Genomic DNA, 23019 nt, shown 5'->3' with positions numbered 1-23019 from the left:
GATATCATAAAAATGGGAGTAAGAGATATCTATAGCTGTGAAATCGGCAATTACTTAGTTGCCAACCCAATAGTACTGCAACTATACTAAGCACTGACGTTTACTCCATTAGGATAATCGAATTTCTATATTTTAACACTATGCCGTGTCCACACAGTGACACCACGCTGGTGCCATGCAAAAACTATCTGTTGTATGCCGGTAATACCACTTTGGTGCCATTTTAAAAAACTGAAATAACATTTGAACTATATTTCTTGGCTGTTAAAAGGCAGCAAACTAACTATGGCATTGTGCTTATTTAACTAAGAATTAAGTACGAAAATTCTTGGATGACATATCTTAATTTTAGGAATTTATGTTCAAATTTTTGTTAAAATCTAAAATTTCCAAGCTATTATGCCGGCGTCAAACAAAAGAATCATATCTAAGATCTGCGGACGGCGTAGTGTTAATACCAGCATAACGAATGTTTTGGTAAAGGATCGTTTCCAATCTGTACAAAATTTCACAGTGTACGAGTGTCCTTAAATGCACAAATATTTGTATCTGTTCGCGTAATCTCGGAACTGAAAATAAGCTTGTTTTCACTCGGTTGTTAAAAAGAAATTTACGTAATTCGATTCTCTCGTGGTAACAATTCCAACGCATACATGGAAAATGAAACGTAGCTCCAAATTTAAGAAAGTGTGTGCATTTTGAAACTTTTGTTCGTAAACACCTGAACTACCGAGCCCTGACGCGACTAATTTACGTATATTGTTTCATAACAATGCTAAAATTGGGATTTATATAAACTCCATACGATTTCGATTATAATATATGCTCGAATATAGAAATTTATCTAAACATTACGTATAGAAACATTTTTATAACATCAGGAATTGCGAATAAAAATGTCAGAATGTTAATTTAACATGAGATACTTAGGCATCGCCATTGAGAGATAAAAAGTTCTGAATCTCTTTGTTCGAGTGCAGTCTCTGGAACAACAAAAATTATACAAGGGTGATGGTAGATCGATTGCGAGCGAGGACGTTTACCTCATTTTTCATTGAAAACGTTCAAGAATAAATTCGACGACAGAGCGGCAATTATTTACGACGACGCGGGGCCCGTCGACTTAATTAATTTTATGTAAAAATATGTTCGCCGCGTCCGCGTGTCCGATGTTCATCCGTTTTCAACTGATACCGGACCGGCTAGAGAAAAACGTCTTTGATAAACTGTTGCCCGGAGAACGCACCTGCTCGCCTGCGCGATACTTTGCACGTGCCCCGTTTCGATGCGTATACTTTATCCGGCGTTTTGTAGTTTTCGCGTGCGCGCCTCTCTGTGAATTAAACACGATACATGGACGTGTTTTATTCGAATGAAACATTGCGACCAGCATTCCGCTCTTCGAAATTAACCCTTCCAATAAAAATTAGCAAAACACACGCTGGAATATTCAGCCGACAGCCGGATATTCGCGTTCGTCTTGCAGAAAGAGCACAATTTCCAAACCGAACAACTGTCCGAGCTTGACGTTATTTATTATCTCCTGGCCTACGAAACTTTATGAGAAATAAAAATTGTCGATGTTAATTGTGGGAATCACATGTTAAATGAAAATGCCTTTCCTTTTATAATAATTTCAAGAAGTTGTACGTAATATAAATGTATTTACAACTTTTTCTCATGGCTTTACAATTTTTTTTTTGATGTGATCAAATAATTATGTATTTCTGTAAAACGACGCATTAAATTCGCTGTCCAATTATTACGATGTCTATCGGTACTTATTTAACACTAAACAACCGTGTCACTCGAAGTGGTCAAGTTCATATTCTTTATTTCAAAATTATTGAAATTACAAAGATTAAGGAAATAATTGAATTTTCTTAATTCGATTACAAATTATCGCAATTATGTATTATCGTATATAATAGAAATTAACGATTTAATTAATTTATGAACATATTAAGTAGAAATCCTTGCCCTCTCCTCTGCTTGCCCCATCAAAAACAAAAATATAATACAGTAGTAAACACGATAACGACAATTCTTAACAGAATTACATCAAAATATCCTTTGAATTCCATTAAAAAATCAACAGTTATTAATTGTCTCTTTCAATCGACAATTTAGTGCCTTTAATCAACGACTGACGTTTACGGTCATCAAACGATTAATTCAATCCTCGACTTTCCGACGTTTTCTTTTCGACCTCCAACCGTTTCCATCAATCAGTTAAACAAATTAAAAATTTTAATCGATTGATGACCAAGACTGCTCTCGAGACACCAACAACATGTATTTTATTTGCAGAAGAATGTATTTAATTCGAAGAAAGATGAATATGACCTCGTAAAAGAATGAATTTGATTTGGTAAAAAGTGTATATGAATATAACCTTGTAAAAAAATAAATTCGGTTTGAATAAGGTGCATATCACCTTGCAAGATGATGAATTGGAAGTGCAAAACCAGTATTGTAGCGAAGCCGGTTAGTGTGAGTGAACAATTGCTATGTCCTTAGTTTGTTTTCGGGTATGTTTAAGTTCATATTTATATTAGGCATGCTGAATTTTGTATATAATAATATAAATATATATATATATATATATATATATATATATATATATATATATATATAATATAATATAATATTAATATATATAATATATAATACAATATAATATAATATAATAATAATATATATATATATAATAATATAATAATATATATATACCGACTCTAAATTCTACAAAATTCTAATATATATATATTAGAATTTTGTTTATTCGATAAGTATAAACTCAGTTATAACCGAATACAAATCAAAGACAGAATTTTATCGGCCCACAGTAACCGACTCCACCATAATGATTTTAATAAATCTTTTTCGACGGTGAAAGGTGCTCGTAAATCCAATCTCCAGTGCCTCATTAACATTGTTTCGATCCTCCAGGCAACTTCTGAGCGTAGAGTAGCTTTTTTGGCAATTTCGTGCGGGATGGTCGAACGGAATCGAAACGGTGACGCGTCGCGTCGCGCCGTGTCGCGCAGGGTCACGGTATCCGACGAGTTCTATAAAACAAAGGAAGATCGTCGGCAGGCAGGATAATCCTAGCAGGCGGATTATTCGGGATTTTTCTTGGCTGCAGGGCAAAAAAAAAGAACGAAGAGGACGCGGCTCAGTAGTTCCTCCACGCAGGCTCCGTCTTCCTGCCAACCCTTCGCTGATATATTGCTCGCTCGACCCTTTTTTACTCATCTCGCTGCTGTTTCTCTACTCCTTGCATTATCCTGAAACCGTGTACAACGCGCGGTCTCCTGAGACGGTGCTCGTTGCGTTCACACTTGCGCAAATATTTCATACCTCTGACGGTGAGCGCATTTATAATTGTGCACTTCTCGCAGATAACTCTATACAGTGGCGACGACCTTTTAAAACGCAATAACTTTTTGCAAAACTGAACGAAATGATTTGAATGTTTTTTGTTCAATGTAGAAATTAACTGCACAAATACTTTTCTTTTTACTTTGTTATTACTTGGAATGACAGAAAAGAATAAGAAATTGTAGCTTTCTTCATTTCATTTATGGATGCTGAGAATTTCAACGAAATCGGTTAACTCAGAGCGACTCTCACAGAAACATTTTTTGTAATATCAGAAATTCGAAAAGGAAAGATCAGAAACCAATCACACACTTGACCGATTGCGTCGACTCATAGCATCAGCGTAGCAATAAATTACATAGGCGCAAGACTAGCACAGGGAAATTCGCAGCAACCTGAAATTTGACATTTGCGGGAGAAATTACTGTGCTTAGATTTTCAGGGAATCGATGAGATTGACTTTCGGCAGTTAACCTGTTAATTTTGAAAGTACCACAATTTTATCAGCAGTTTTCTTACGTCCACTTTGGTGGGAGTATAAAGGGTTAAAAAGTTGCGCGAGGAAAGTGTGTCTAGGAATTACGAATCACCCTGTATGAAAAGAAGCAAAGACAGAGATTTCGCGGAACGAAGGTTATATCCCCTCTAGGTTCATAATATCATACACCGACTCCGAAATAATGCCTCCGCAGCACCGTACTCCCGGGCGCTCCTCTCGGACCCTCTTTCCCTCGTCCTTCAACAGTTTTCTTTTCCCTCCGCGTGCTTTCCCGCGGCGAGGCGCCCGCTTTTCCGGGCAAGATTTATGAAATGGTTCTTTGTACAGTTCCATTTTAGCGTGCGCCTCGATTTACTCGCCCGGGGTAATGCTGAGCCACCGACGTTGTCTTATTCCGAAAGTTTCCGGGGAACGTATAATGCGGTGACGCACGAAATACGAGCTCGCAGGAGGACGCAGCCAAGTGACGTCCACCGATTTTGATGGAACTTTCCGTGGGAAGTGGCCCTTGGAAAATATGTTCACCGCTATGCTTTTTATCGGCCGTCGTTTACGTCACACGGGGCGAAATAGCTTGGCCGGGGGTTTAATAACGCGTTTAATAAAATATCTTCGAAGTGGGTGTCTGATCGCTGAGAGAAAAATTTGGTGCAAGTGGCAAGGTACGAGCGATAATCCCTGCAAAGTTCATTTTTATAATTATGGTAGTTCTCTGGCAAAAAAATTCCAACAACTGCTATTCTGCGATTGACAGCAAAAAGTTCGTTTGACACGTTAAGTCTCGCGCCGGTCACATATGTGAGACAATAATCTTCAACCCTCAAGTACTTCGGCGGGGTAAATTTCTACTATATAATAAATATCATATTATATTTTATTGTGTTTTTTCTAAGATATGTCAGTCTTTTATTTTCTCTAAAATAATTATATCTAAATATAAAGCCTGCATAAATATTTGCAGTTTTCGAATCGGGTAGAAATCTACCCCACGGAGCCACTTACGTAAGTCTAAACAGCGTAGGCACCCGAGGGTGAACTAAGTTTTGAGATTCATTTTTATTATGCTACTAGGATTCTTAGAATGCAAAGGAATTAAACGAATAGTTACCATGATCGAAGTTAATTCATTTTTGGCAAATTTTTTCATTCATTCATTAATTGGCAAATTTTTGGAGTTGATATTCGGCGCTTAACGTGTTATCCCTCTGCAACCTGAATCCTTGCTGCAGATGTAGAAAGTATCCTATTACGTTGATCTCCAGATAATTGATAGAACAGACCACAAATTCATGATATAAATAAATTGAATTCACTCTGCCGCGTAACAACGCGGATCGTGATACAACATTGTTAGAATCAAAAGATATTGATATTTTAGTACGCGACTTCCAAGTTGCACAACGCTATGGAAGATAACGTTCGTCTTCGATCAATTCATTCATATTTATAAATGATTTCGTGGACGCATTTGAAATGTTTCTGGCATCGGACACCGTGTATATGGTTGCGGACGCCGCACGCATGTCAGACCAGTCGCGTTCCAGGGTTGGTCGAGAGGAAAGGGAGTTTATGTAAGACGTTTCCATACGTGGATGCGTAGGAAAGTCGAGAACGCTGATACGCGGCAAAGAATTCCACGAGAGAGCAGGATGCACGCGTTTTCTCAGCGCACCCTCTCGCCACACCCAGAGACCCACCCCCAAAGTCGCATCTATCAGCTTGGAATCTTGATTTCCAAATCCCCACTCTCGCCTTTCCCATCCGGTCGACTTTTCTCTCCCATAATGCCCCGCCTTGCGTCGACCAACTCAACGTATAATCGTTTTCCAAAAGGTTACAAATGTTTAACGAAAAAATTAGTATTATATTAGTATTATATAATATATTATAACATATATATATATATATATATATATATATATATATATATATAACATATATTATATATTAGTATTATATTAGTATTATGTAGAATATGTTTTTTGTTATGTAATTGGTTATTTTATGCCGCATCAATCGCTGCAGATTATTCTTCATATTTTCCTTTCCTGCCAGTTTCCTTCTTTTTGCAACTAATTTGTTTGACCAATGGGAGACGAGCTTGGCTGACACGAGGTGGCCCAGCCAACGAGCGCACGAAGCCCAGTTCCGCTCATTGGCTCGGCCATCTCGCGCCAGCTGATCTCGTCTCTCATTGGCCACTGATTTTTGTTGTTAATAACTCGTAAACAAAGCCGCGGATTGCATTTTCGCTGAGGAAAAAGTTACTTCAAATGACCTTAGGAATATCCCATTTCCAGATTACGAGACATTTTTGGGACACCCTGTATATTGTAAATCGTTTATCGAACGATTTAGAGTACTGCCGGTTTCCGTCACCTCGCGTGCGCAGAAACAAACAAGAAGATTTCAAGTCTATCCACCAATTTTCTCGAACAATTCTGCAAACGTGCCCGGCGGACCGTTTAACATTCGAAGTATCGAAGAAATTGGCAGCTCGCCGCGCAGAATGGCTAAACAAAAATCATTGGACGACAGAAAACCGCGTGGTTTTTGAGATAACCGACACGCACGCTGACCACGATTATGGTTGTTACACCGGAAAAATTTAGCGAGCCGGTCGGTAAAATCTACGAATGTGTGAGATGTATCCGTGAAACAGCCTAGTCGCCAGAAATACTTAATCGTCGATAAACGTCGTCGTAAAGAATCAATAGAAAGGAGTACGGGGCGTTGAGCGTTAATAAAACGCGCGTATGCATGGCGACATTCTCTAAACGGTAATCGTTTTACCCAAGTCCAATCGTTATTTCCCTGAGATATCTTAAACAACATTAGTAATGTTATTACGCCTTCGGTATTTCGCTTTACAGTTTATCGTTATTTACTTTGCCGCGGTTATTGCTTGCATCTACGTAGCACTTTTCACAACGTGACGGCAATTTATTAATATTATATTACAGATTATATAACACGGGTTGCGTTACGTGTTTCTGCAAGAAATTTCTACCTCTTGTTTCCCCCGTGATTTTGCAACTTTATTTGCGACAAAAACAAACGAGATCGCAATCAAACGTTTCTCAGACTCTGATCAACCCTCGAAGCGTCGGCTAAATTGAACAAGTATAATAAAAAAAGAAGTATCTACCTTTTGTATGATTGTTATGACTAGACTGCGGATCTTTATGCAATATAAAGATGTTCCGTATCATTTGCAGGAATTGAAGGCGGGGCTATAGTTCTTATTTTAGTAGCTTCAACAAATTGGAAATAATGTAACAATATCCTTAACTGTGTTCTAATGTCTTCGCTGTTCTGTATTTCATTCATTCATATTTACCATAGAAGCATAACATCCGCAGTCTAGTATTTATATTATTGTATTCATATTACAAGTCGTATCAAAATCGTGCTAGTATAAATTTCTCATAAATGTCACAAATTAAACAAATGTACCATGTACAAACTAAATAATCATTGCCGGGGTTAATCTACTGAACTTTGTTTGTAGCTACAACAAAAATGTACCTTAATGGCAGAATTGAGTAGTTAAAATTTAAAATAGTGCAATTGAAAAAAAATAATAGTGCAATTAAAAGCAATTGAAAACGTCAATGTATTGTTTTCAATCTATTAAAGATGATTAAAGAAAGAATAAACGCGTGCTACCTGGTTTCTATTCCTTGCAATTGACGCAAACAATTTTTTATTTTGCATAAAAATCCAGAGTCTGGTAATAATAAATTTTCTACTTCGAAAGCAGCGTATTTACTCCGATATGTAAAAGAAGAATCGACAATCGCGATGCATAAAATGCTAAAATTAATTTAGACTCAAAAGATACTTGTGCATCAATATACGACAGTATTCGAATAAACACATTTTTTGGCAGCTGAACGTTACATAATATTATATTTGGGCGAGTGAATTTAGAAAGAATAATATTCAAAAATATAAGTAGAATTTTTACATCCACTTTCATATGCATTTATTTGTTTTTTACTATACTGCTTCAAGAAGGGTTCACAATTAAACGGTGTTTCATAATAGATGCATTTACCTTCGCATGAAACAAACCGCGTCACAGCTATCGACTGAATCTCAATGAAATTTCACTACGCATTTTACGATATTCTCTCGTGAAATGTTTTGCAATACGACGCAGGTAACGAGTTGGAGACCTTTCGTTCCGCAACCGTTTTTCTTTCATCAACGCTCGTCTCGTCTCGCAGTTTTCCTTAATAGATCTTTCGCGAGGCGGCAGACTTCCTCTTGGCTAGAGGCTCAGCTTCTCTAGACGACGGAGCGAGGCAAAGGAGGACATGGGCAACCAGAGACGAGTCTGGCAGCACAGAATAAGAGTCGTATTTATCGTTGGCCCGCCGGTAGCTACGGATAATTAAAGCCTCTCCCTGTTCTCTGACCCAGATATTAATTAGACGTGCGTGGACACGTTGCGTGACCACGTATTACATCTCTTAACATTTCCGCATCGTTCAATGATTCTTCAATCTTTCAATAACAACGGTACTCGATATTATTCGGCGCTGATATATGTACACTGTTAAATTTTTATACTACAAATGCGGTTCACGTGTTCTCGACTAATTGTACCAGCGTGTTCAGTTTCAGGTGCTGTCAAATCTATTATTCCACTGCGACTAACGACGATCACGATTTTATGTTCAAAATATTGTCAATATTGTTATTTAAAACGGGTAGTATGATATTCGATGATTTGAATGCATAATTAGCGACAGAAGTTAAGATATTTTACATATCGTCAATATTTGAGTAAAATTTGATATTTTAATAAATATACGTCTAATTAAATAAAAAAATACGTATTATAGTGAAGCATATAACACATTGTTCATGTTGCAATAACGTTATATTTATCGCATACAACAAATAATAATACAAAAAATTAATAACATAGAAAATAAAAAAATAACAAAAATAAAAAACTAAGAAATTATAAAAAAATAAGATTAATATTTTCGTTGATACAATACTAATTTCTATTACATGTTAAAAAGTTTTGCATCTGTGTAACATGTTTCTTAACTTTTTCCGGTAAATAGAGATTTGTGACGCTATATTTTTTCATATTTCATAAGAGAATTAATTTAACCCTTGGCATTAAAATATCAAATCTGTTATCAGAATTTGGAATATAATCTGCTAAGTATGGATTATTATTCGCGTCTCTAAATCAAAATAAAATTTACCTTATTATTATAAATGTTTGAACATTGATGTAAAGATGAGCTACACGATAAATATAAAATATCTATCTGACGTAAGTATTTATTAGCGACAAAGAAGCGTTAATCCACGCGTAGTTGCGAGAGAAATCGCAGAGCAAGCGATCAAACGAATGAAACACTGTAATTGTTGGATCAACGAAACTGGGTGAAATCCACTGTAGGATCTGGTATGTAACTATTTCCGCGGAGCGTGCAAGGGTTGATGTAAAATTGAAAAGCCGGAGCAGCGAGTCCGGCGTTCCGCGGCCGACTATTAATAAGAAGATAGCTTGTACATCACTGTAACCGCTCACAAAGTCGCCGAGCTCGGGCGCAGAGGTTTCCACGATGAAAACTTGCGCGCATGAACTCAAAGGAGCTGCACGAAACGCATCTTTGGCGCAACATAAACCCTGTGGCTCGTGCATCAAGATCTCCAGCGTTACATAAAAGGTTCAAAGCGCGCAAGCAGCGCGAGACCGCGTCCGACCTAACGGATTTATGCGCGGGAAGCAATCGCCTCGTTTTAAAGTACAATAAATTTATTTAAGCGACGTTAATGAATAGCGGAGTGCTTAATAGCCGGCGGAGATCCGTCCCGGGTACCGCGTTCGGTCATAATGACGTAATCGCCGGCGGTGATCGTAACCGAACAACTATGAAAATCGCGGGGGGATCGCCGGCCAGAGATAACTATTGCGTCGGAACGCCGGAAAAATGTCTAATCGCAACGCGGTATCGTTTTCTAGACAAAAATTTCTCTGCTCGGCGCGGCCCCGCTCGGTATCGCGGCTCCAGCGTAATCATATTCTACGCGATAAATGCGAGAGAAGCAATAAACCGCGCGTGTCACCGTAAACCAGTCACGCAATCCCTGCAGGAATCCGGATTGTAACATCCAACAACGCAGAACCTAGACACCGGCGTTCCTGTTTCGCTCGGAACAAGTGTCTCTTGGATAGCACGCCGGATGCATTGCGAAACTTGACGCGAGGGGATGATTCCGTCCCTCAAGATGAATGGCAATGATCAGATACATGGCGTTAGCTCGCTCAGCGGAAGAAGCCAATTCGTTCTACATCTAATCGAAATTATAAGATACGTGGAAAGTTGATGCGTAAAGTCCTCCATCCGAGTTTATTTTAAGGAACGAAGAATCTATACTTTGACCTCTCAAAATTGTTCTTTGTTAAGAGGTTCGTCTTCTTATCAGACACTTTAACGTAGAATTATCTGCTCAGATTTGAAAATTAATTTGTACGTTTGTAATTTTATTTTATAGACTTAAATAAATAAGTTGAAAATATAAACTTTACATTTTCTTAATCATTCCAAGTAATAGCAAAATTATGAAGAAAGTATTTTAGTCATTGTCTAAATAGACTAGTCCTTCTTTCGTCTAAAAAGAAATTCAAATCGTTTAGCCTAGTTTTCAAAGAATTATACTGTTCTTCAAGTGTCCAGACACGACCCTCCGAATAACCTTCAAAGCCATCAACAAAAGAAATAAATAAAATAGTTGAATTTCCTCTCTGAAATCGCGTAACTCCTGTATTTAAAGCTTTACTAAAAAGAATTTGTTGTTTTCAAGATATTCAGATTGGAAGTTTTCAAACTTCTACTACGAGTTTTCTGAATTGTCTTTATTGTTTCGGACAATAAATTGCCGGCGACATCGTCGGTTCGAGGCTCGAAGTTTTCGAGCGAGAGCAATTAAACCGTAAGTTTGTGTAGTTGATTGGTTCCGCGTGATCCTGAAGGATTTTTTTGTTTCAGTTGACCCGCTTAAAGGGCTCGTTTAGGACAGGGGACCCCTCGTGTTCTTTCTGCCCCATTCTCAGGCCGACACTCCCTTTATCGATCCCACTCCCAGCCTCTCTCCCTCACTCGTTGATCCTTCCATCCTTGCAGGTTCTCTCTTTTTTCCTTTTCTTCGCTCCCCTCGGCCTCGCCTCTCCACCCTTTTTCTCTCTGGCCATCTCTTTCTCTTCCTGTGTACGGGCCGGGCCCGCTCACCCTGTCATCTTTCCCCGTCTCTCTTCACCACCTAGTTACCCCGGGGAAAACCTAGAACCGGTTCCGGACGGATCCGGCACCCTCCTCCTTCGCAGACGCCACCACCATCGCACACCCACTGCCACTCGCCTCTGCCTCTATAAACCCGACCAACCAGGAAGCACGTATCTGCCCTTTCGAATTATCCGGCTGGCTTGCCGCCCTTTGTTGCACGCGGAATTTCGTTTAATTAAAATGAGACTGTACAGGAGTGAGCTCTCTCCGAGACGCTCGCTCCTCGCCGAAAACGTCTTCGATTGTCAGACCGGAATGCCTCGTGGTTCAACGTCCCGAACATTCTCCCTTAACGTCTCGTCTTCTCGGCTACCAGCCGAATATTCACACGATGCCAAAATGATTCAACATTTTAACCCATCGAAGTACTTTGCCTCCGAATTACTGAACCTAACATTTCAATTTCTTCAGCTGTCCGCTAACGAGAATACCAACATTGTATCTTTTAGCCTTTCAATACGAGTTCAAATCGATTGAGCTTGAATTATTCTTCAAGTTTTTAATAAAACTCTGCAGGGAATATTTTTACAGTAGTAATGTGGGTCGAGTATGCTCGTTAGGAATATTAAACTTCAACGATCTCGATGTCGGAATATCTGAAACATCTCTTTCCATCGCAGCAAAAGTAAATGCATCCGTAAAAGGAATATTCTCTTACGTAAATAAATAAATTTGAACAATCAGCAAATGTTTTCCAAAGGAAACCATAGGTCAAGCATATTTCTCGTCGCAACAGTAATTGATTTTCCGCTGTTCATTTTTAATTCGCTGAAAGTAATCGCGTGGGCGGTGGGTCGTCGGCGACAGCATAAAATCGGATTAGCGTCGTCGATACACCGTCTGCATGGATTACGACGACGCTCGGCGCGTACAGGAATGGAAAAATAATCGCGCGCGATCAACGTTGTGCCGTTTTCCCTCCTAGCACGCCAGCCGTAGTGGGAATTCTGGTGAGACCACGCGGAAATTAGCTTCGATTGCGATCTTGGGAGGTGTAAACCGGCAAAATGGCGGTGCACCAACAGGGAAATGCATTGTTCGGGGCGGGGCCAGGACACTGGAAAGGGCAGGCCGGTGTTAATCACGCTATCGTGGCCGGAGATCAACTAATTAACACCGAGTTAATCGTTCGCGGCGCTGGTTAAGCCTGCCCCGACGGTCGATCGTCGCCATTCACGGCGACGCCAGCTTTTTCTTCGCCAACCGGATCATACACGCCAGCAGACCGTGCTCGAAACTAGTCGGACTGCGTGTTCAAATTGTGTGAAACGAGAGTGGCAAATTGTTCTGACCGTAGTTGCTGTTTTCGAAGTACTTTGAAGAACGGTAGCGGACTGAAATCGAGAGGAAATTTTCTCGTCGACGATGTTACAGGATACGAATCGGGATATTAGAAGCCTTGAAAATATGGGATAGACAGTATTCATCAGCTGATCGGTAGTAACTCGAATCACCGACATCTTTATAGACAACGTTTGGGATCATGAGTCGGGACACTGTAGGCTTCGATATTTCTTAATCGAAAGCAGGATAGAGAATGTTCGAAATGACAGAAGGCGAGATTAACTTGTTAAGACTTGAAGTAGTAACAGCTGATCGATAGAAATTTGAATCATCGATCCCTCCGTGGACAATGTTGGGGAAAATGAATCAAGCCACGGTATGCTCATATGTTCCCTGATTAAAAAGGAAGGATAGGCGATATTAGAACTGTCAGAAGGCGAGACCAACTTGTTAAGCTTGAAGTAGCAACAGCTGATCCATAGCAATTCGAATCACCAATTTCTTCATAGACAATGACAGGGGTCATGAATCGGGACACTTTATTCTCAGATATTCCTCTATATTAAAATACGATAGTCAGTATACAAACTATCACGGAATAGGATTAACTTATTCGGACATGGAGTAGCAACAGCTGATCAACGGCAATTCAATTTCCTCAAACTTAAGTCACTAATTTCTGAATCAGGACACTGTAAGGTTGCCTAAAGAAAAAGTAGGATCGACAGTGTTCGAACTGCACAAGAAAAGCCTGACAAACAACTTCGACTCTCCCCGATCGTTAATAGATCCTTGGAACCCGATCGAATCACTGATCGAGCCATGAACGGGAACACTGCCAGGAGTTTCATCGTGGAGAAAAAAGAACGTGCTACATGACCAGAGGATCCTCGTTCGATTACGATCGTTGCACCAAGGAGAGAACTCTGACGGGCGCCGTGATCCGTCAGTCACAGATTCGTCGTGGACCGAGGAAAGAGGAAACAGAATCGCCCGGCGTCGTTCACTGTCATGGCCAGCGACACCGTTTCGTGGCTGTTAAGGCTTGTTCACACTTCACCGTTGGAACCTGAGAAATCACGCGGCTGCCTCTGTGCAAAAATTGATCCATCGGGCTACACACTGTGCGTCCTTGACGTCGAGAAGGTTCGAGCGCGACAGTGTCCTGAGGACAACAACGACGATAGCGACGACGACGACGACGACGACGACGATGAGAATGGCAACGAGAACAAGAACAACAACGGCGGGGAAAAGAACGCCGCTGAAGAGGGAAGACAGAGGATTGCAAGGCGTCGCGGCGCTGGTCGGCACTAGACTTGGCGTCGGTTCGTTCGTTAGCTGGACCCTCTTGCTCGCCCGTATTAATTTGCTTCCTCCTCCTCTACCCCCGTCGACACCGCCAGCCCCTTCCCCCCTCGCGTTGGTCCCTTCCTCGGGCATCCGCACGAAAAGGGGGGCTCCGGGTCGCCCCTGGTCTTAGCTACCGACTGCTACCACTGCGAGAACCGAGCCACGGCGCATGCGGATGCTGCTAATCACCCTTCGTCCTCTACCCCCTCGGACTAGCCCCCGACCTACCCCCGCGGACCACCCCCCGGACCCGGCCACGGCTGGCTTTCTACGCGACGAAGCTCGATGAAGGTGAGCCACCAGAAAATTAACTGGAACTATCCTCTGTCCCGCTCCGACGTGTCCAAGGATCGTCTCCTTTCCGCCAACGGCCGTGCTCCAGACCTACTTCGGGTTTATTCCTCGCGACCGTGACCTTCCGTTAGAATGGACCAAGGACTCGCCACGGAAATTCATTCTCGCGGCCATCCCTCGCCGATACTCTTTGTCTACGGAAATTTCTGCGCGTCGATATTTTTATTCTCTGTGCTCACGGAAGATTATCGCTTTCTTCGTGCACGAATCTAACGAGGAGTCTCGTGCGATAAATACAAAGTTAATTAAACAAATCAAAGCCGTCGCAATTGATCGCGCATTTCTCTTATTGATTTTCCATTCCCAATTACTTATCTGTCATTCTTTCTCCATTGCACCTCATATTTGAATTCTTAACCGCGGACACGAAATCTTGTTACTTCAACCATAAGTGACTCTATCCAATACGTGCAATACATGTTACGTTTAATTTCTATGTAGAAATTAATGTAACATTCATTTTATAAACAATATATATTTTAACGAGCAGTTGTCATAAATTCGGATGTTCGCAACACTAAACCAACCGAGCACTTTTGTTATATATATATTTGAATAATGCATGCTTGGATTGAAATATTGGTTCGATCAGTTCGTACGAAAGAATCTTGATAATTTTAACAACATCTTGATAGAAAATGTGAAACTGGACATTTTATTGACCAACTCTTTGGCGTTAACCCTTCCTATGCGAGACACGTACGTCATACTGAGTCACCCGGATCAGTTTTCAAGCAACTGTCACGCAAACGCTATCGATACTATTGAAACCAAAAAATTTGAGAACATAATTTGAACATCGTAGAACATCGTTTCCTTTGTTAGAACTCGATATCTCGCTTCAAGGTATATCGAATTAACCTCTTAGGCACGACGCACCACTATAGTGGTGCTCACTCGCTCACCGTTTGAATTAAATAATCGTCTTCATATACATTGTTTCACACTTATTTCGTCTTCACATCGATTTACAACAGTGTTAACAATATACAGACGGAATTACAGTACATATATATATATATATACAGTACATATCAGACTCTGCCGTCCAAGAAAATAACGTCGCGCAGAATTCAGCCGTACCTAAAAGGTTAATTGACAATTTCGTTCTTCCCATGACAACATCACTTTATTGGAAAAAAATGTGCACGAAGCTACGCGAACATGTTAAGTAAATTGCTTCGACTCCATTCCCATTAATTCGATGGGTTCCAAAGAAGGTCCCGAAGCTAGCCTATTTTTGACTGGATCGTTCGGATCCTCAACTTTCTAAAGGGTAACGCGTTCAAAGGACGCCAAGAAAATATTTCACTTGGAGCGTCGTCTATATAGATGTCGTGTCAGCGATTGGAGGGTCGATGACGTGATGAGACTGCTGAAGAGCCCGGGCAGAGAGCATGGGAGAAAAGGGAGGGGGTTGCAGGAAGCCAGCCAGGGTAGTAAACGAGTTATTGGAAAATCGTATAGGGGGTGCACCGAGGTAGGTGACTCCCAGGGAAGAGAGAAAAGGAGAGAGAAAGAGAGAGAGAGAGAGCTAGGCGCCGGGCAAGGGAGGAGGTCAGTAATTTTTCGCCTCATTGCCTGTAAAAAGGAGACGCTTTATCGTTTGCCCGGAGGAAGAGAGACCCGACGGACCCCGGCCATGGCTCCAAGTTCGAAGGTGGGCCGGGCCGCATCAACACCGGCACGGCTCGCGCCACCTCGTTGGAAATGTTGATCGGGTAGCGCATTTTTATCGGGCCTATTTGCCGGGGATGAAGCTCGAGTGACATTCTACCCGGCCACTTCATCTACGGTGTCTTTCGCGGCGGATAAAATATGACCCGCTCGCTACGAACTTACGGGAATCACCGTGGAGCGAGCTTCGATGGCTAACCGGCTGGTATCTACGGGTTCCTCTATTAACCCTACGATCTTCCCCTTTACGCTGGACAGAATCCCGTGAAATAAAGAATCGCTATATACTGGGTGTTTCATAACGTGTGGGGCCCACTTTGGGAGCCGATTGCACAAAAATAGTGAAAAAGGTTATGTAAATACATGTCTTATCTGTTTTAGTTATCTCTAGAAGATGCTCACAATGACCACCTTCCATTTAACACGTTGAATGCCACGCCGGTTTTTCAGAAATTGTCCGTGGCGCCACGATGAATTTTCTTTTATGTGACACGTATAATGTTGAAATATTATCTGCAATAGATAAGTTACAGTGTATAACCATATTTGACATGTTAATTGCGACAAGGGTCACTGTTTGAATTGACGATGGTAATAATACAAAATTTTAGATATTGACATTTGTTTTAAATTATATATATTTCATCGATCTGGTTATTCTATGTTTCCTGGTGTCTCTCGAATTTGTCGGAAGCCTTACTCGATTCTATTTTGTAGTATTTTAGAATTTTCAGAAAGTTTGTTCTGTGTATAAAATTTATTACGTCTCATAAACCACAAATAAGATATGTATGACATTTTTTCATTGTTTTTTGTCGAAACGTCAAAGTTATTCCATATCGGAGCGATGATCCTTTGTCATGATATAATATGATACACGTGAAATTATGGTGATTTGAACCATTACTTCGATGCACTCGTTTACCAACATTCGGACAGCGGGATTCAGATCAATTTAAACCCAATGTATAAATATTTATTTGACCATACAGTTTCTGACAATTAATTTAGATTTAAAAAATTGTTCAGAGTGTAACTGTTGCGTGAATCCCATTTAGATTTAAAAAATTGTTAAGTGTGTAACTGTTGCGTGAATCCCAAGAGTCAATTTTATATGTATAAGATGCGCTTTATCATATAAAATAAAAATACTATAAGTTAGAAAAATGATTTTATATTTACAGTTAAAATAGCTTCGAATGTAACGGGTTAAATAAAGTTTACACGACTTAAAACTGTTCTTTATTAATTTCGTGTGTTCGCGACAACGCGGACACGGCCGTTGAAGGGTTAAAAATGACTTTTAGCAAGACTCCGAAATATAAGTCTAAAATCAACACAGTCACGTCTCGCCCCTTCATTGAGGTTTGTAGAAAAAACAACACGCCTGGAAGCAGTAACTCGAAAAATATGTTGAAGAAAATTAATAATTGAAATTATAAAAGGTAAAATTAATAATTATAATTAACCAGTTATCTCTTCGAAATGTTGGTAAAGTACTGTAATTAAACGTTACATATTTTTTAAATGTATACTAATTTGATAATATTAAAATTACTTTCGAACGCGATATAACAGTTTCTAGTGGCGCCTCAAAATGCAACGAGTTAATATGAAAATAATGTTATAAGTTAGGTGTTACAATCTCTCTGAAGAGTGGGTGAGTTACCGTACATGTTTGATTTTCCTCATATTTAAATGCAACAAGAATATCAAAGTACATATCCTTCTTAAACAGATAACTGATTAAAAGATTTCAAGAGTATTACCTGCAATCTATTGAAAATTTTTCACGAAAGAAGAATGTCCCTGAGTGGCTTTTACAGTGCAATACATGTTTATTTTGCATAAAGAACCGCAGTCTACTTGCAACAATTGGAAAACTTGCCAAATATTCGACGAAACAATTCGAGTTCGTGAGAATTGTCTCGGTTCTCCGAGCGATTCCGACGATTCTGGCTGCACGAAGAAGGTGTATTAAATGCCGCCGACTCGGATAGGAAACAGCGGAAAAAGGCGGGGGTGAATTCCGATAAGAGACGCCGTAGTCGAGTTCAAAGAGCCTCGGAGATTCGGCCGGCAGTATATTCGCGGGCATAAAACAGCGGAACGCTTAGCATAGTAACATCGGCGAGCGCGGGGCGTCATTACTGTATTGATCGCGGGGGTGGTTCCTCCGAACCCCTCCCAGCCCCAGCATCGGTCCCTCATCCTCCTTTCCCCCGTCTTTCGCCCCGGCGGGAACTCTTTCCGCGAGGATCGGAAAGGATACAGGCTGGACCAGGCGAGTGCAGGCTCAGACGCTCAACTTTTCGGGCCCCGAGGTGCAGGAGAGGTTCGAAAGTAGGCCAACGAACTCGCCGAGGCGACGCTCTGTAATGAGTATCTCGGATCAAAGGGCTGACGAGAACGCGCAGCGATCCGATAATTTTGAATCGCACGCCATTACGCCGCTATCGATCGCTATTACCTCGCAATGATTCTGCACGCTGCGCGATGCGATGACGCGGTGACTCCAGTTTTGTTTGCAACTAATCGAATCACGCGGCAGAAAAACTGCCGCGCCCTGCTCGAAGACGCTTTTCGAGATGATAGCTGACGGGGCGAGGCGTGACTGTGTTGATTTTAGACTTATATTTCGGAGTCTTGGTAAAAGTCATTTTTAACCCTTCAACGACCGTGTCCGCGTTGTCACGAACACACGAAATTAATAAAGAACAGTTTTAAGCCGTGTAAACTTTATTTAACCCTTTACACTCGAAGCTATTTTAACTGTAAATATAAAATCATTTTTCTAACTTATAGTATTTTTATTTTATACGATAAAACGCATTTTATGCATATGAAAGTGACTCTTTTGGGATTCACGCAACAGTTACATAATTTTTTAAATCTAAACTTTGTTAATATAAAAATTATCTTAAAACGTGATGTAACGAATTGTGCCTCTGGGTCACCACTCGAGTGCAAAGGGTTAATTTGACGCTACTAAATTTCAAAAATTAATTTACAATCCTAGAAGGACATATATGCGGATGAAAATATTTGTGCATTAAGGGGTTAAAAACTCTCACACCTTTTTTAAGGCGTTAAAGGTGGTTTTAAAATGACACTGCGTCAAAGAAATATTACGCACATATTAAAATATAATAAAAATTCGATAATTCCATCTAATCAAGGAAACATTAATGTTCGAATAAGAGAATAATTACTTGTATAATAAATAATGTTGTATCATGATCTTTCCATACGCAGGTGAAAAAAGTTTAAAATTGATTTACAGTTCTGGGATCACTCATACGGATGAAAATTATTGTGCGTTAAATGTGGTTAAGCATAAACTAAAAATGAAAAATAGAACTATTTAAATTCGTAAGCATTTAGTTTCGAACCTACATCGTTGAAATCAGCGTTGATCTTCTTAATAGATCCAGTCTTGCAGTATAGATTTTATGTGTTTATAACAAGAATAAGTGGATACAATTTAAAACACTACGAAAATTAGGAGAGTGTTCATGTATCGACATATTATATTATTTGAATATATTACAATTATTCAGTTTCAATCAATTTCTGTTTAGCCCTCCTATCTTTCTATTAACCCTTTTAGTACTGATGAATGGAAAATTATAGTAGAAGAAATATTTACTTTTTATATTATTTTTATGACTTTATTTGATATTCATGTCATAAATATGATTCATCGTATGAATGTCATTCGGATTATACTTCTACTTACATTATTTGTTGACCATATAAAAATCATGGTAGATGAAATTTTTCATAAATCTCATAAATCGAACAATGTTGCTCTCACCCGTACCACGTATGTATTAAACAATGAAACGGTTAATGTAAATTCTAGCATTCTTGTGGTGTATAATTTGGTCAATGTGGATTTATTCATTAACGTGTTATTAACATTTATTCAGCATTCACAAGAAAAACGACAATTATTTATAATCTCTTTCTATGCTATTAATATTGATCGTTCGTTGGCACTAACAAAATTTGTCGTTAAAGTAATACTGCTTTTCAAAATTATGTTTTAAATAATAGACATATATTGTTTTGGAGACTGTAAAATCTTTGATTTCTCTACGACTAAGTTACAACCTGTTTCTCCAATTTAATCAACCACATTTGTCTCCAATTTTATACTTTAACTCTATTTTTACCAATATTTTGAATACAAAATAATAACACGAATTACTAAATTAACACTTAGCCAACCGAATGGGGAGATCTCCCCGTTTTAAATTCAGTCGATTGATGGCCGAATGTATGTGGTTACTGAAAAATTAAAAATGATTGCTTAATTTTATTAAGATTTTTAAAAAGTACGAATGCTGATGAAGTAATTGATGCCATATAAGTTTGTTTCGTAACTTTTGTTTAATTGAATGAAATATTTTAGTTTTATGAAAATTTTTGAGGTTTCTAACGCGGTCGTGGAAGTGTTAATCTTCTAATAACTATAGCAAAAGTCGAGAAGTGATTACATGGAAAACATAGAACATATAGGAAATAATTTCTATTAAAAATTATTAAAAGTTGTCCTTTGACTCCTTTGACAAAAATATTGTTCAATAGAAATTATTAAAAGGTGTTTTTCGGCTCCCGTGGTAGAAATAGTGGAAGGAAAGTGGAAGGTAAACAAAATGGAAAAAAATCACGGTGCGATTTTTCATGCAACAATTCTCGGGGATCACAAGTGGGTTAAAGCTTTTTGCTTCCATCGAATGTCATCTTCGATCCACGTTAAAACAACGACGCAATAACCGCCCGAACGATACAGCAAGGTAGAATAATATCTCATAAGTTCCTGTGTGCGTGGTTTGGTAGAAAGGTAAAAAAAGAGAAAGGGTTTGTTTGCACCGCGAGAGGCCGTGATGCTCCTGCTCCGATTCGACCAGGTGATATTGACCTCCGCCGTGACGTCAAACGAAGTTCGAAGATGCTTCTTCCTTTTCTTGCCGTAATCCACTCCTTTATATCCTCGCCGCGATGGCCCAGGACCCGTTGCAGGACCGGTTTGGTAAGAATCAACTGATCACGGAGGCAAGAAACAACTGAATCACTGTGGCTTCGACCCTTCAACTCGAGGATCGAACCACCGCGAGTTGCTTCGTCGTGATGTCGAATATTTAAAGAATCCAAACACCGTGGAACAGTCGTCGACTCCAAAAGTTGCGGCGAGAATGTTACCAAACGATTTCTTAACTTAACTCTAGACTCTTTTTAATTTTTTGACAGGGTTTCGGGGCCAAACCCGGGAACGCGCGACGGGCGGCGTCCGTCATGTTATTTTGGAGCTGTTTATGACATTTTTACTCCGACTAATTTTGATCTGCGTGTAATAAACGCGTTAAATAATGGGTTATAAAACGAGCATATATAATTAAATATAGCAAAAATTTGGGAGGCGTTGATAAATAGGATCAAATACTTTACAATTTTCCAATTATGCGGAAACGCCTAAAAAATGCCCAGAAGTATTCTTGGTGTATAATACTCTGAAAAATTATTAATTATCTTTTATATTTAATTTCTTTATAATGAAGTACATATTTCATTGTATTTCGGTCATTTTATATAAGTAAATTCAATCTTTTTAAACACAGAGCAATAGGATTTAATTTATTTATTTATTCTTTCACATACGGAATCTGAAACGAAATTCAGCAGGCTGGAAGACCACTGCAATTGCAAATTTCATAACCGTGCGAAAAGATTAATAAAATTCTTTCTTCTATAGAATGATGTAGATGCGAAAATTGCAGAGAGTATGGATAGAAATGTGATCGGAATGCATTTAGAAATTGAAACCTCGTGAGAAAATAATCAGTGAAGTATCGCAAAAGTGGTTATAAATATTGCAACGCTTCATTCGTTCCTTTCATTTGAAAAATATCTGAACAAGTATGTAGCTAATTAGTTGATCTCGTTAAAGGGGTGTTCGAATGAAACCTGTTTCAAAAATAGCTATATTCAAGATGAATTGAAAGGATGTGGTTTTATTCGAATGATAAGAACCGGACGCAATAATACGCATGATTGAACAGCTGTTTGACGACATGCTGCACGCAGTTATTAATAACGTCTACGATTTTTAGTACGCCCTACGAGAATGTTTACTATCGCTTCAAATATTGAATTTTATCGTTTAACTATTCTGCAAAAATATATATATATATAAATATATAAATATATAATAATATAATAATTTATATATATATATATATATATAATATAATATAATATATAATAATTTATATATATTATTACTATTATATTATATATATAATAAAATACGTAATATATATAAATAAATAAATAAAATATATATTCCATCTTATTCGAGTCTTTATGGAGTTCTGCAATTAAGTGTATACTTTCTCTTTTTTATTTTTATATTACTTATTATTATAGCCTTTCATATAATAAGCTTAAAAACATTGAATTATAATGCAGTTTCCAGAGACACACATGTATTTTTTAACTCGGTTTTATGTGCCCCAAATACCAATAGTAAGAAGGGGGAATGTAAACATAAAGGCGCCTTCTTGTCGCGTGAGTATTATAGGTACATTTAGCAGCGTTTCAATCATATATTCTTTTTGTTACATTACATTTTAGTCTAATTTTTTCGTACAGAAAACACTGTCGAAGTATGTACGGAAAAATACGGAACACCTGTATGTATAACAATTAAAAAAGTTTATTTCCTTAGTTCCTTACTATATTGTTTATAGTGCCTCATTCTTTTGGTGAAAATATACTTCTCAGCCTTAAATTTATTCTAAAATACATTTTCCTAGCTGATTAACCCTTTAACTTGTACGCTCGAGTTAACTCGAGCGGGCTAAGCAGGCCAAACTGTGCACACTCGAGACAATTCGAGCGGCGTTGTATTTTATGCTGTTCTAATTTTTCACACTCGTATATAATCGAGAATCGAAAATAACAATGTGAAAGCAAAGAAAAAAAATCGTTTTATTGATATTTATCATTTACATGGGATTGTAAGCTATAACACTTATTTATTCCAGAATGAAATATAGCATTTTTCCATGGAACCAAAGCGCAGTATATGAAAATTTCTTTTCTGCAATGTGGATCAAAATCCAAAATTAAAATAAAATTTTT

This window comes from Megalopta genalis, chromosome 19, assembly GCF_051020955.1.
Source record: "Megalopta genalis isolate 19385.01 chromosome 19, iyMegGena1_principal, whole genome shotgun sequence".
NCBI classification, from domain to species: domain Eukaryota; kingdom Metazoa; phylum Arthropoda; class Insecta; order Hymenoptera; family Halictidae; genus Megalopta; species Megalopta genalis.
The sequence above is the reverse complement of the archived record's forward strand: the minus strand, read 5'-3'. Positions refer to the sequence as shown.